Source organism: Amblyraja radiata, chromosome 34 (assembly GCF_010909765.2).
Source record: "Amblyraja radiata isolate CabotCenter1 chromosome 34, sAmbRad1.1.pri, whole genome shotgun sequence".
In the NCBI taxonomy this organism is placed as follows: domain Eukaryota; kingdom Metazoa; phylum Chordata; class Chondrichthyes; order Rajiformes; family Rajidae; genus Amblyraja; species Amblyraja radiata.
The window spans coordinates 23,457,090-23,472,320 of record NC_045989.1 but is presented as its reverse complement, the minus strand read 5'-3'; the positions used below and the strand labels follow the sequence as shown (position 1 = coordinate 23,472,320).

General features: G+C 40.1%; 2 long non-coding RNA genes across 5 annotated transcripts in view; both read right to left on the bottom strand.

The window, feature by feature from the left end:
* LOC116991682 overlaps nt 1-15,231 on the bottom strand; it is a 1,144,705-nt gene that overhangs the window by 352,260 nt on the left and 777,214 nt on the right. The window lies entirely within an intron of this gene.
* The window catches only part of LOC116991677, a 35,821-nt gene continuing 33,052 nt past the window's right edge, over nt 12,463-15,231 (bottom strand). For 3 of the 4 annotated variants that reach the window (XR_004416865.1, XR_004416863.1, XR_004416866.1), the window contains one exon: nt 12,463-15,065. This is a non-coding gene — a long non-coding RNA (uncharacterized LOC116991677). The remainder of the gene's footprint in view (nt 15,066-15,231) is intronic. The other variant, XR_004416864.1, reaches the window with a different exon arrangement.

The window sequence follows — 15,231 nt, the reverse complement described above, 5'->3', positions numbered from 1 at the left end:
CCTGTTTTCTCTCTCGCTCCTTTCTTGAAAAGTGGGATTACATTAGCTACATTCCAAAGCACAGGAACTGATCCTGAATCTATAGAACATTGGAAAATGATCACCAATGCATCCACGATTTCGAGAGCCACCTCCTTCAGTTCCCTGGAATGCAGACCATAGGGCCCTGGGGATTTATCAGCCTTCAGCCCCATCAGTCTACCCAATACTATTCTCGCCTAATGCAAATTTATTTCAGTTCCGCTGTCTCCCTAGATCCTCTGTCCTCTAGCACATCTGGGAGATTGTTTGTGTCTTCCTCAGTGAAGACAGAACCAAAGTACCTGTTCAATTCTTCTGCCATTTCCTTGTTCCCCATAATAATTTCACCTGTTTCAGCCTTCAAGGGACCCACATTTATGTTTATTCATCTTTTTTCTCTTAACGTAACTGAAGAAGCTTTTACTATCCTTCTCTATATTCTTGACCAGCTTTCCCTCGTACTTCATCTTTTCACCCCGTATTGCCCTTTTTGTTACTTGTCCTTTGAAAGTTTGCCAATCTTCTGGCTTCCCGCTACTCTTTGCTCTGTTATACACCTTTTATTTTAGTTTTATTTCATCCCTAACTTCCCTTGTCAGCCACGGTTGTTTCTTACGCCCCTTAGAATCTAACTTCCTCTTTGGAATGAAATGATCCTGCATCTTCTGCATTATGCCCAGTAATTCCTGCCATTGCTGTTCCACCGTCACTCCTGCTGGGATCCTTTTCCAGTCGACCTTGGCCAGCTCCTCTCTCATGCCTTCATAGTCCCCATTGTTCAGCTGCATCACTGGCACTTCTGACTTAACCTTCGTTGGGGAGAGAGAAAGCAAACACAAATCTTTCCCTAAAATACATCATATTGATTACTATGGTCTCGGGTGCGTAGACGGAGTGTATGAAATAGTTCCCAGCCAGTCAGTCCCTGTTCTACAGAGGGGTATAGAGAAGAGAGAGGGGTTGGAGGGGCGGGGGCTCAGAATAGCACCTAAGGATGATCTCCTAAGGATTGGCGAGGCAACTAGTCATCAAGGGATGCGGCAGATATTTTCGCACGGTTTTGAAAGTAAGGTCGCACGCTGCTATAGTTCATCCCGTGGTGCCGTAGTTCATGCATCAGTCCCGAAGCAAGGAATGTGACTCATAGACTGATCGTTTTCTCCGTAATCAATTGGCTGAAGCAGCTCCAGATATAGATTTGGAAAATGGGCAATGGTCATGCATCTTAGCGGAGAGGGACATGTAACCGGCAAGGAGAATGCATTTGTTATCCTGTGATACTGCCAAGATTGGGATAAAACAATTCCAGGCGGATTCTGGACTAACTTCTGTGGAAATCAAGTCAAGTCAAGTTTATTTGTCACATACACATACGAGGTGCAGTGAAATGGAAATGGGGCATTGGGACTGTGATAACGGGGAGAGCGTTGTACATTGCTTAGCGAATGTTTACAAATCGGCCGCCTGACAATTCATCCAGCATTTTCTCAAATGAAAGTCCAACAGATTTTTAAACCATTAAAATTATCACTGAGACAGATTTTTTTTGATTTTTTTTACGGTTTGCAGTTCGCATTAACCGGAAATCTGAATGGAATATAATTTAGCTTTCCTGGAGTTATGTCATTAATATTGAGCCATAAAATGCTTTTGATGCTTAGTCCTGTCTCTACTCAATGAAGTCATGACATCGGTTTGATTTATGCTCCTATTCCAGATCTAAATCAGCAATGACACTAGTTATATTGTTTTAACCTTAGGAGATTGTCTTTTTTTTTTCTTGATTAATATTTAATTCATAGTCCAAGCGTTTTCTGTTACAGTTTAAAAAAAAATGAATGAAATACTTTGCTATGAAATCAATGGATGTGTATTCAATCCTTGTGAGAAATATATTAATTAAGAAAGAGTATGATTATTTTGATATGGATCAGTGGGTAATATTTGCTTGGTCTGGCAATGTTGATTCCGTACCCAAAATGTTTTGGCATTTTTTCACCGTGGTGGGTGGGGGTGCGTTGGGACGAATTGTGTCCCCCAAATAAAGAGATAAATCCGGAACTGCTCAATAGCTGTGAAATCACGGGTTCGCCCCTGTAGGCACCTAATAAACAGCCCAGGCCGATGGAAGGTAGACAAAAATGCTGGAGAAACTCAGTGGGTGAGGCAGCATCTATGGAGCGAAGGAAATAGGCAATTGCCTATTTCCTTCGCTCCATAGATGCTGCCTCACACGCTGAGTTTCTCCAGCATTTTTGTCTACCTTCGATTTTCCAGCATCTGCAGTTCCTTCTTAACCAGCCCGATGGAACACTGGATTCGAATGGTTATTCCACTAATCTATAGGCAGACACAAAATGCTGGAGTAACTCAGCTGGACAGGCAGCATCTCTGGATAGAAGGAATTGGAGACGTTTCGGGTCGAGACCCTTCTTCAGACTGAGTCCGGGGAGAGGGAAGTAAGTTAGTAAGTAAGTTTATTGGCCAAGTATTCACATACAAGGAATTTGTCTTGGTGCTTCGCCCACAAGTAACAACATGACATACATTGACAGTTACGAATGACTCGGAGGAAACGAGAGATATGGAAGGGTAAGGTGTGAAAACGAGAGATCAAAGGGGGCGAACGGTCAAGGGAAATGCAGATGGGTCGCCCTGAAGTCGATAATGCTGAGGAAACGTGCACATGTCTCCCACCACTGAATTCTCTGATCCCATTGAATAGGGACGGAGGATCAGGCGTTGCAGGTAGAGGTACACTCAATCACCAGTCCAGCAGTTATCCCTTGAGCCTTCGAATGGGGCAACTGGTAGTTGATGGGCTGTTGTACCACATTTACATGTGAAATGTACTTAATAGTCGTTCAATCAGCGAGTCTATGAAACAGACAATCATATTTGTAACCGTCTTTTAAAAATCGTGATTATCAGGAAATGCTCCATTTTGCTGAACCACATTTATCTCGATAAGAAGTGGTGCCCTGTAAAATATAATTATAACGGCGCTAATGCATTATGCAAACGAACTGCAAAAATGCAATTGGAGTATACATTGTTAAGAAAGATTTCCATTAGGTTCCTCCAGGCTTATGACAGATAATTGGACCACGATTTATTCGTTTAGTTTAACGAACACTTCTCAATTCTTCAATTTCCCCGACACTTATCGAAACAGAAGCTTACCTGAGTACATCTAACAATGAAATATTCTAGACAGGAGGCGGAGGGCGAGAAATTGATATATTTTGAAACTGTACAGATGGAACAAGGTTCTGAACTTAAAAATATAATGTTTTACGCTTCTTGCTTTAAAAAATCATGCTGTAGGTTTGGAATTGACATTCTGGTCCCGGAGTCTAGAACTCTGTTTTAGAATCGGTAACATTGAGTAAAATTAACAGGTAGTCACTCAACAAATAAGAAGTGTTGTCCTTTTCTAGATTATTGGGTTCTATAGTGCCAGGGACAACTTTAACCATAAGATGCTCCAAGTGATAGGATCACGGGGAATAGACGTATTCCTTTTACTTCTCTCCAGAGATACTCCCTGACCGGCTGAGTTACTCCGGCACTTTGTGTCTATTTTCGGTGTAAACCAGCATCTGCAATTCCTTCCTATACAAACTTCTAAAGGTCGTCGCTGCCTCAAATGATGGACCAAAAACTCAACTGATTGTTTGAGAAGCGTTTGATGCGCTATATCTTTAAGCAAGGTACTTAACCTGAGCAGATAGGATGTGTCTATAGACTTCAGAATTCACTTTTGTGAGGCTCGTTGAACTGCTGCATGGATGGGCATGGATGCCCCAATGTTTGGCCGTTCACGGGCAGATTTGCCTCGGCTGACCCGTGAACTAAATTACAGTGAAGTTCTTGGGATCGTGTAATGAAGTGGGAAGAACAAGTGCGCGGCCCACATTGTCACTGGGGGGCCACGTGTCCAGTATGTACAGTGTCCTCCATAATGTTTGGGACAAAGATTTATCATTTATTTAATTGCCTCTGTACTCCACAATTTGAGATTTGTAATAGAAAAGAATCACATGTGGTTAAATTGCACAGTGTCAGATTTTTATAAAGGTCATTTTTATACATTTTGGTTTCACCATGTTGAATTTTCAGCTGTGGTCATACATAGCCTCCCCCACCCCCCATTTCAGGGCACCATAAAGTCTGGGACACATGGCTTCACGGGTGTTTGCAATTGCTCAGGTGTGTTTAATTGCCTCCTTAATGCAGATATAAGCGAGCTCTCAGCACCTAGTCTTTCCTCCCGCCTTTCCATCACCATTGGAAACTGTTATTGCTGTTTATCAACGTGAGGACCAACGTTGTGCCAATGAAAGTTAAAGAAGCCATTACGAGGACTGAAAAACAATAATACACTGTTAGACACATCCACCAAACCATAGGCTTACCAAAATCAACTGTTTGGAAGATCATTAAGAAGAAAGAGAGCACCGGTGATCTTACTAATCGCAAAGGGACTGGCAGGCCAAGGAAGACATCCACAGCTGATGACAGAATTCTCTCGATAATAAAGTAAAATCCCCAAACACCTGTCCAACAGATCAGAACCATTCTTCAGGAGCCAGGTGTGGATTTATCAATGACCACTGTCCACAGAAGACTTCATGAACAGGATGACCAGGTTACAGTATGCCAAGAAATACTTAGAAGAGCAACCACAGTTCTGGAAAAAGGTCTTGTAGACAGATGAGATGAAGATGAACTTATATCAGAGTGATGGCAAGAGCAAAGTATGGAGGAGAGAAGGAACTGCCCAAGATCCAAAGCATACCACCTCATCTGTGAAACACAGTGGCGGGGGGTTATGGCATGGGCATGTATGGCTGCTGAAGGTACTGGCTCAATTATCTTTGACGATACAACTGCTGATGGAGTCGCATCATTAATTCTGAAGTGTGTAGACACATCCTATCTGCTCAAGTTCAAACAAATGCCTCAAAACTCATTGGCTGGTGGTTCATTCTACAGCAAGATAATGATCCCAGACATACTGCTAAAGCAACAAAGGAGTTTGTCAAAGCTAAAAAAGGTAAATTCTTAAGTGGCCAAGTCAATCACCCGATCTGAACCCAATTGAGCATGCCTTTTATATGTTGAAGAAAAAACTGAAGGGGACTACCCCCCAAAACAAGCATAAGCATAAGATGGCTGCAATACAGGCCTGGCAGAGCATCACCAGAGAAGACACCCAGCAACTGGTGATGTCCATGAATCGCAGACTTCAAGCAGTCATTGCATGCAAAGGGTACGCAACAAAATGCTAAACATGACTACTTTCATTTACATGACATTGCTGTGTCCCAAACATTATGGTGCCCTGAAATGGGGGGACTGTGTATAAACGTTGCTCTAATTTATACATGGTGAAACCAAAATGTATAAAAATGGCCTTTATTAAAATCTGACAAGGTGCACTTTAACCACATGTGATTTTTTTTTCTATTACAAATCTCAAATGATGGAGTACAGAGGCAAATCCATAAATGATGGGTCTTTGTCCCAAACATTATGGGGCCACTGTATTACTAGCAGCTGTTCCAAGCGCTGTTATCAGGAACTAAATCATTTCAAATCCCATTAATAGTTATCTCGTGTATTCAATGTTCCATTGAAACCCTTATTGAACATACGAAATGGCTGCTTAAATACCAATCTTATTATACACGTTATGAAAATTGGGTGCCATTTGGAAATGCTCCCACCATTTCAGTTGCAATTTCAAAGTAATTTAACTGCTGATTTCAAATAGTATCATGAAACAAAGTGGACCAATTCTGATTTTAGTGTCGTCGTCTTCTGCAATATGGGAAACGTAATGGACCTCTTTCTCTCCCTTTATAACTTCTGCAATGCAATTTTCACTTGATATGTGTCAAATCCGGATGCTTCCTTTAACTTTTACATTTACCACAAAGCAAATTAGTTCCCTAATGGGGCATACGGCGTTCTCCTGGGTGAGAAATAAATAACTTCGTTGGAATCCTAACTGGTAGTACATGAAGCCTAAATATGTTTTACGAAGCAATGTAATTTTCTTGGAAACTTGAATTATGAAGTGGTGGTGTGTCTGTAATGGAACAGTGGGGAATGAAAGAGGGGTGTCTGCGAATGTTTGAGGGGTTTATTTTGTAGCTACCAATGTATTTTCGTGAGAAAATACATTGGTAGCGGCATTTCTAAAGAGGATTTTTGTAAAATAGAATATGAGAAAAATCACCTAAGCCACATTTAAAAATAAATAGCGTCCATTCTAACCTAAAATTGATCGTCTTGGTCAGTATAATTGGGGTAGTTAAATAACTTTAATAACTAGCAATAATCTTGAAGTTCGCTTTCCAGCAAATCTGTTCCAGTATCTGATAGGGACAAACTTTCGCTTCACACTTCAACATCCATGCTCTGAAGTTGACTGCCTTAAATGTGCATTCCATTACTACGACGGCGCGTCCGCTTTTAGTAATAGTCTTCGATGGTTTCATTTTTTATCACAGTTCGTTCAATATAGGATAACATATTTCTCATTGGAAAACTAACATGATTTTTGCAATCTTCTTTCCACATAAAGCCCGCAACAATTGGAAAAAAAAAGTGTTTGGAGCTATTAATTTGATCAACTTACTAATTTTCCTAACGAACGTATTTATTGGAAGCGGCATTAAATATATTTTTAAGTGTTTGATTTGTTTTTTTGTTATTTATGTTGACTGCTTACAGAGTAAGACATTGAAATCAAATGCTACCGTGCGACTCTAATCATTACACATCTTCAAAGATACGGTTAAAACTATATTTTACTCAGTTGAAAATATTGTTTTTGCTTAAAAAATGCAACAATGAATCTTCTTTCCTCCTTTCTCTGCTTATTTCTGCAATACACACAATGAGTCGGGTTCGGTCTTTACGGAAAATGTAGAAGATTAATTCGACATTTGAGCAAATAAATCTTCAGGGCCAATACCGTTCTAACATTTTAGATGCTATGAGTATATTTGTGCTGGCCTGTGCATATCAATGGGACGAATTTACAATTACATTTCAGTTATTGGATTGTTTGCTTTTGGAAACGCTTACCCTTCGTTTATCAATGCTGATCTTCACGGACACTAACTGCGGGATTGCACCCTTAATATAATATGTAAATTTTCATTGCATTGTTTCATGAGAATACAGAATATTCACCTAAATGTTATTTCTATGAAAGAATAGAATCAGTTAATGTATCATCATTGTTTACTATGTTTCTTACCCTCAAAAATTATATTCGCAAATGAATGACATTTTGAACTTCATTTCCTTACAATTTCAAATATGGTAGTATTTTATTTCTGGCTGGATAATTACTTAAATATGTGCATTGTTCATGTATGTTACTAAGATTATTTTGATTTTGTTTTGTATCTAGATAATTTCAGAAGCACTTTGGCATGATGGAATCTAACCATTCCTCGGATTCCTAGCCGCTTGCCGTAGTGTCTATAGCTGGTAGATTGGTCAGTTTCATTAATCTGCCTTAATAGTCCTTTCACAGATGTAAAGAGAAGCACTTTAGTGTTTTGGACCAATCTTCTGTGAGGCTGAAGGGGAAAATATGACAGCACCGGGAGGATGGATTGATGGCATTCTGGATGGCGAGTCTCTGTCTCTGTCTCTCTCTCTGTCTCTCTCTCTTTATTTCTCTAGAATGGAGATGGACTGTACGCTCTTCTATTCTGATGGCTGGCTCTTTCTGTGGGTCGCTCTGGTGGGATCTGGCTCTCTCTCTCTACTCTTCTCTTCTTCTCATCCCTCTCTTGTTTACTTTCTATCTCCTTATCGGTAGCGAGATCTGGTCGTGGTATGCGTTCGTGGGCGGTATGAGCGAGGGGAGAGAAGAGCGAGAGAGAGACGAAGAGAGATGGAGAGAAGAGCAGAGAGAGATAGAGAGAAGAGAGAGGCGAAGAGAGAAAGAAGAGAGAGAGAGGAGAGAGAGCAGAACCAACAAGAAAGACAAGAGAGAGGGAGAGGAGAGAGAGGAGACAGAGAGCGAAGAGAGAAGGAGAGACAGAGAGAGGAAGACAAAAAAAAAAAAACACAAAGAGAGAGAGAACGAGGAGAGACGAGAGAAGAGAGAGAAGAGAGAGAGAAGAGAGAAAGCGAGAGAGAGACGAGAGGAAGAGAAAGAGCCAAAAAAAAGAGAGAGAAGAGAGAGAGCAGCGCGAAGAGAGGGAGCGAGAGAGATGAGAAGAAGGCAGCGGAAGATCTCGAGAGCAGAGATCTATATATCTATCTCTCTCTCTCTATCTCTCTCTCTCTCTCTCTCTCTCTCTCTCTCTCTCTCTATCTCTCTCTCTCTCTCTCTCTCCCTCTCTCCCTCTCTCTCTCTCTGCCATTCCCTCCACAGTGTCGAAAGTGTCATGCTTTGTCACATCTTGTGTGTTTTTACTGAACATTTGAATAAAAGCATCTGCCAGGTATTCCTGACACTGTGGGCGGAATTCGCTGCCATCCACAAAGAGTTTCCAGTTCCATTTGCATAAGGTCGTAGCAGAGCTTCTGATGGAAGTTCAGCGGCATCCTTGTCTCTTAGCAACAATATGCACTTTTGGTCCTTGCATTAAATTGACGGGTCCCTTTTATTTCTTTCACATGGTGCAACGCAATGAAATGTCACCCTCAAACCTGTGTCTGTCACTAGTAGGTCAACTTTGTTCTTCCTTTAAGTCCAATTAGAAGATGAGGCTATTTCACTGAGTCCAAAATGGTTCATTTTATTTGTTAATTAATAATAATAACATTCTCAGTATTAATGGAGGGAGCTGCATAAACATTCTAGAGATAAGGACCAAATTACTGCCACCTGCACTACAATACATTTTTGGAGTCAGTAATAGAATGCTGAGATTGGAGAGCAGTTTTGGGTCATATTCTCCACCCATTTATTTGAGATAGGATTGAGCGCTGCTCCGAGAACTGAATGTGCTGAGAAAATTAGTGGCAACCTCTGTGTGTCGATGGGAATTTCTGACATAATACAGCTGCTGAGAACTGGTGTTAATGGAGGGTCAACTTAGGACAATGGTGTCCATCACTTGGCTCGTAGCTCCCCTGTCATCGCGGCCACTTTTGACTGCTCTATCACCCAGATTTTAGTTATTCAATTACTTGGCATTTTCCTCTCTGAACACCCAGTTGCTAATTCTGTGTGTTTCGCGTCAATAACGCGGTTAAACTGTCTTTCGTTATTCTTCTAAAAAAATCATCTCAAATGCGAGCTCCGGCTAAATAACAAAACCGGCCACGTTGAGAATAATGCAGAGATCACACTAACCGATGCACCTGTCCACCAAGTTCCAGGTATACCGGTGTACTTTGCAGGCAACAACTTTCACCAAAAACAATTCCATTGAAAATAAAGTAATTTCAGTGTTTAATTTAAAGGAAATATTTCAGAAATTATGAATAGAATTTGCGATAATTATTTTGTGATATATGTCGTTGATAGATAGGTGGATAGATAGATCATTTTAATGGTATATATCACACAACACAGATTCATTTATCTGTATTCTACACTAAACGTATATATTAAATTAGACATGTTCAAGAAGGAACATATATTCAAGAACATATGTTCAAAAAGGAAGAATATATTAAATTAGACACCCTCCGTTTTTTCCCAAACAGGAAATATAATATCATATTTGAAATTAATAATCAACATTTAAATATTTTCCTCTCAACCCAAAAATGTGGTACATTTTTATTTTTAAAAATATCTTAAATGATGAGATGTTGCCAAGAATGTTATGCTTATTCTGGCAGTTTATTACCGTGAATTCGAGAATAGTACATATTGCTTGAAACCTAAAGCTAAATCTGTCTTTGTCAATGCAATGTTATTAGTCTGTAGGCTCTCAACTCGTTTTGAGTAATACTCAAATGAAACCGTATTATATGGGGCATAACCACCTGTTAACCGCCGCAAGTGCAGCCTGTGATCTTGCACAGTAAAAACAGAACTAGTCTTGGCTGGAAAAGTTAGTTGCCTGTTGCATCAGTTTTCATCAGCGATGAGACGCTTACTGTTTGGTCCTGCGCATCCATTTGCGGCCTTTCTATCTATCATTCTATCTAATTTATTGACCATCTTCTGTGACAAATGGGCCGTTTTTCATGCAGACCTTCACTGGAGCTTTGGCGTTTCGTCCTGTCTCTGTATTTTCAACCTAGCAGCTCACATGCCCTGTAATGTATATTCAAGATAAATATACCGGAAATTTAGCTTCCTGACAACAGCTGGGTTAAAAGTCAAATGGGCTCTGTTTAATAATTCACGTGTCATATTTCTTCTGTTTTGTCAAGTTTGCCAAAGAAGATGAAACGACCCGAGAGAGATGTAGTAGACTTAGTCATATGGTCCGTTGCTTCCCGATATTCAGATCCATTATAGAGTTTACAGATGCTAAATGCTAATGTGAGAAGTAAGATATATTTATTTTCCTTTCCATCTATGCTTTGGGCCTGAGTAGTTATTCCAACTGCCCCTTTGTCCTCTGACATTTGAGATTTGAACAGATTTGTTCCCGTTTAATGTAACTTCTACCAAAGGGCGTTAATGATTTACCATATATATGTTTACTGGGTAATATAAATACAATTAATAGATAATACTTAAAGAATGTATAATACTTGAAAATAATACAAATTCCTCCTGAAACCTAGAAATAATTGCTGAAGCAAAATTTCCCGTTGACTTCTTTAAAACTCGACGAGGACGCAGCATAGGTAGAAATAGCTCTGAGATTTAAAATGTTCTCAACACCCTTGTGGATTTTGTGTCTAAACCATCTGTTTGGTGCCTGCGACTTTCACTATTAATCAATACATGAACTGGCGCAAGCTATGTTACAGTACTCAATTCGAGTCCGTTTTGAATAATATTCTAATGGCCCATTAATGTTATGGTTCTGCGTAGATTATGGTTAAAAGAAAGATGGATCTATAATTCAAATGTTGTGCTCTAGAACCTCAAGCGAGGATTCCTTCTAGGTGTTACCTGTCCCTTCCGTTCGAACAAGTCGCCACAAACATTGCCATCAATCTCCTTGGACTGTTTCTGTTTATAGCCAAAAGGGTTGTTTGCCCAGCCATGAATTGAACGAAAAATATGCATCGAATTTTCAAACCCCCTGCCTGATAACCCAAAGAAAATGTTTAAAGCTGTTTGAATTTTAAAACATGCAGTTGTTTCGTGCAGGCAAGGGCAAGACTCTGTGATACTCAAATCAGCGGTGTATGAATTTTACAGGGAATGCATTTAGTACACATCTCCCTCGCATTCTAAAGCCGGAAGGTCATAATATCTCAGTTGGTAACCAGAATTATCCAATTCTGCAGTGCGAGTTATCGCAGACCCAGTTACACGAAAAATGTAGTTATTTGCAACAATATTTAACAGGTGATTGAGATGGTGCCGTATCTAGTTATTACCCAATGATGGTATATTGTCTAACGGCTTAAGTTGTCTTATTATGCTATCATGGTATGTTCAATTGAACGCAAGCAATGGGTTTCGTCTGGAATCACTGACACCTGCCAACGTTCTTAATTATTTTTTGCATTCCTACACAAGAATTCTATCGTCATTAGTTCCAAACCCATATAAATGTATAGATTTTCTAGAATGAGAATTCTCTGACTAACAATATTTGGTGATGCTGCCCGAGTGAGGAATAGAGTATGCAAGAAACATGCGCCCTTTTTTCTTACAGTCTGGATTGGACTTGACAAGTAGTTACTGTTTGAATGAGTTATATTATTGGTAAAAAATAACAAACCAGCGGTGGAACAACGAGTAGAATAATTACCCTCGACCACTGAATGAGGAATTCACAAAATGTGCTTCATTAAATGGATCCAAGCGTATACATCCAGAACAATGTATGTTGTCCTATTGCTGATTACAATGACGAATACAGCTGCCTTGAACTTTAGATTTATCTCATTTTATTATCGTTGTTAATCATTATAAATATAATAATACCTCAGCGTGGCTGCCCATTACCTACTCTATCTCTGCCCCAGAATATTATAAAGTCTAATGGACAATGATTCAAACTTTATTCTATTCCGGATGAGCAGACATACATTACTTTTGCACTGTTCCATACGCAGAAACAGACTTAGAGCTCTAAGATATTATATGAGAATGCTGGAGAAGCAAAAGTGTATTCAACCAACCAACTTGAGTTGTTTACCTTTCCGTAAGACCCATTTAAGTTCTATTTGTCCCCGTGTTTCCTCTTTAAAAAATCTATAGGTAATTTTCAGGGGGGTAAAGGAGGAAAATGTTTCTACTATATACAACGCTGGTGTAAATTTCACAAATACCTAGTGATCATCTTTCATCCTCTATTTAAATGCCAGACACTATTAACTTTTTCCAAGTTTTTTATTTTGTGCAAATCATCGTTCAGAGAACAAGATCTTTTAACAGCCTTTCAGTCACTTCCGTGTATTCCATTCAACTCATTGGGTCTATTTTAATATAAATCACAAATTATTCATTTCTTAACAAGCCTCAGAAATGCTCAGTTACAAAGTTTATTGGTGATATATGGGTCAAGTATTTATTTAATGACAATAACTTTTAGGGTTTCCCCGCGGATGAACGATTAGGTGACCATTTAGTCAGAAATTTGGCGACATTTTACAAAATGACAACGGCTGCTTGCCTTAAATGATATCTTTCTGAAATATTAAGAGCTGTTAATGTTGCCATTCCCCGTAAAATGTAACATTGAACAACGGACGATGCAACGACGCGCTGCTAAATTATCAATTAAAATAAAAGCTAAGTATCATTTTGTTCATAGAAATATTATTGCCAGTATCTGCAGCCTTTGAAATATTTGTATCCCCGTGTTTCAGTCACAAATAATACAGCATGCTGCAGTCACATTGTCTCGGGTGTCCATTTGGAAAGAAAGTATTTTATCATTTTGACCGACCTGCAACCTCAACTCCTGTGCTCCAATGGTCATAAGTGCACATGACAATATTGGTATTGATTTCAAAATTGCTTGGAAGTGTGTAGCTTAGGAGGAGCCTAGAATAAGATGCTGCATTTTCCTACAATGTCTTCCATGGTGGTTTATGCCACCCATTTTCATTTGATTAGTTTTAGTATGAAATAAAATTAATTTTATTTTTCTGAATGGTGCTCTAACTTAGTAATCATCTGAGCCTGTGCTAACTCATTATCTCCTGGCCACTTCCGTTAGATAGAGCGTTTCTGCTAATTGTGGCCAGATTCATCTTAATGTGAAACATAGAAAGAAAGAACTGCAGATGCTGGTTGATACTAAAGATAGTCACAAAATGCTGGAGTAACTCATCTGGTCAGGCAGCACCTCTGGAGAAAAAGGATAGGTGACGTTTCGGGTCACATTGAAGTAAAGGTCCCGACCCGAAATGTCACCCATCCATTTTCTCCAGAGATGCTGCCTGACCCGTTGAGTTACTCCAGCCTTCGTGTCAAGCAATGCGAAATATACCAGACAGGCACATAATGTAACAGGACATTCTATATTGGCCGCATACAAGGGGGCGCCAACTTAATATTATCAGCTGATGAGGGCATATATCTAAACGTATAGGAATGAACTATAGATGCTGGTTTACACCGAAGATAGACACAACATACTGCAGTAACTCAGCAGGTCAGACAGCATCTCTGGAGAATGCGTCAGACAGCATCTCTGGAGAAAAGGAATTTGTGACGGTTCGGGTCGAGGCCCTTTTACGGACTTTCACTCTGAAGAAGGGTCTCGACAGGAATGTCATCTATTCCTTTTCCCCAGAGATGCCGAGTCTGAACAAAGGTCTCGGTCCAAAACGTCACCTATTCCTTTTATCCGGAGACGCTGCCCGACCCGCTGAGTTACCCCAGCTTTTGTGCCTATATATCTGGGTGTCCAACAGTTCCCTTAAAACGACGTTGGTTGAGAATTATTCTGGGCATGAGAGGGACAAAGGTACAAGTGCGTGTTAGTGGGAGCGGATAGAAGAAGTCTAGGTGAAGGCACGGAGAAGGGGACTAAAGTGGTAGGCAAGTAGGGCCGGTGGAGAGGGGGTAGAGGTAAAAGGAATTGATGAAATGTGTAGAGGGGGGAGGAAGAGACTGACTGAGGAAGATGAACGTAGCGGAAGGTGAAACTGGAGCCGGGAATGGACCTGCTTTCCCGTAATCAGTCCTCATTAATTTGTTTTGAGGATATCGTATTAGTCATGGAACGTGCTTCGAGTGTCTGAGCTGATTAGGCCAAGGTAGTGGTTAGAGCTTGTTTAGGGACGGGGTAGACTGCGCGATTGAGTGGAGAAAAGCTGATTACATCAAAGAATCCTGTATACCTATATTTTTCAGATCATTAGTGAGCGCTGGGGCTGATTACTAAACGGGCGGTTCAGAACGTGGGATCCCCCTTATTGTTTCCGCCGAGTTCCCCCAGCCTCTCGCTATTCTGTCATAACCTGTAATAGAATTCTCTTTGACAGGAGTTAAACGCTATCGACCATCCGATTCATTTCTAACTGACAGGGAGGACACATAACATACATATAGCTTTCCCCCCCAAATGTAATAAAGCAATGACGTATATTGCATTCTGAAAGCAATGGGAAGAGATTCCATTTGAGTGTATTGATCACATTTTAATGTTGATAGAAATAAGCTGCAGAATAGCGTGAGATCTGTGCTATTCTCGCCGATTATTGTCCTTTTCAATTGGCAGACAAGGCATCTCACTCGTATATTTTCTTCATGCAGATATCAAAGGTCTTCTGGTCAAACCGATGTGAGGTCATTCCAATAATACCCAAGGTCAGTTCGGGGAGCCAGTGAGTCTCATAGTCATTTTTCATTCGCTTGCGACATTAAATGACAGTTGCAAGAGACTGGATGTTGCTGGCGACCGGCATCGTGTGATGTCACCAGCACATGCCAAGGGATTATGAAGCAGAACTAAGCCACGGGTCTGTAGATTAAAATGGAGAAAGAATTAGGTTTATGCTTTATTATTGTCACATGTATCGCGGTACAGTGTCATTTATTTTAGTTGTGTACTATCCTATCAGATCAGACAATACTATACATGAATACAAACAAGTCAAACTCATGTGTAATTGATAGAGCCGAGGGGG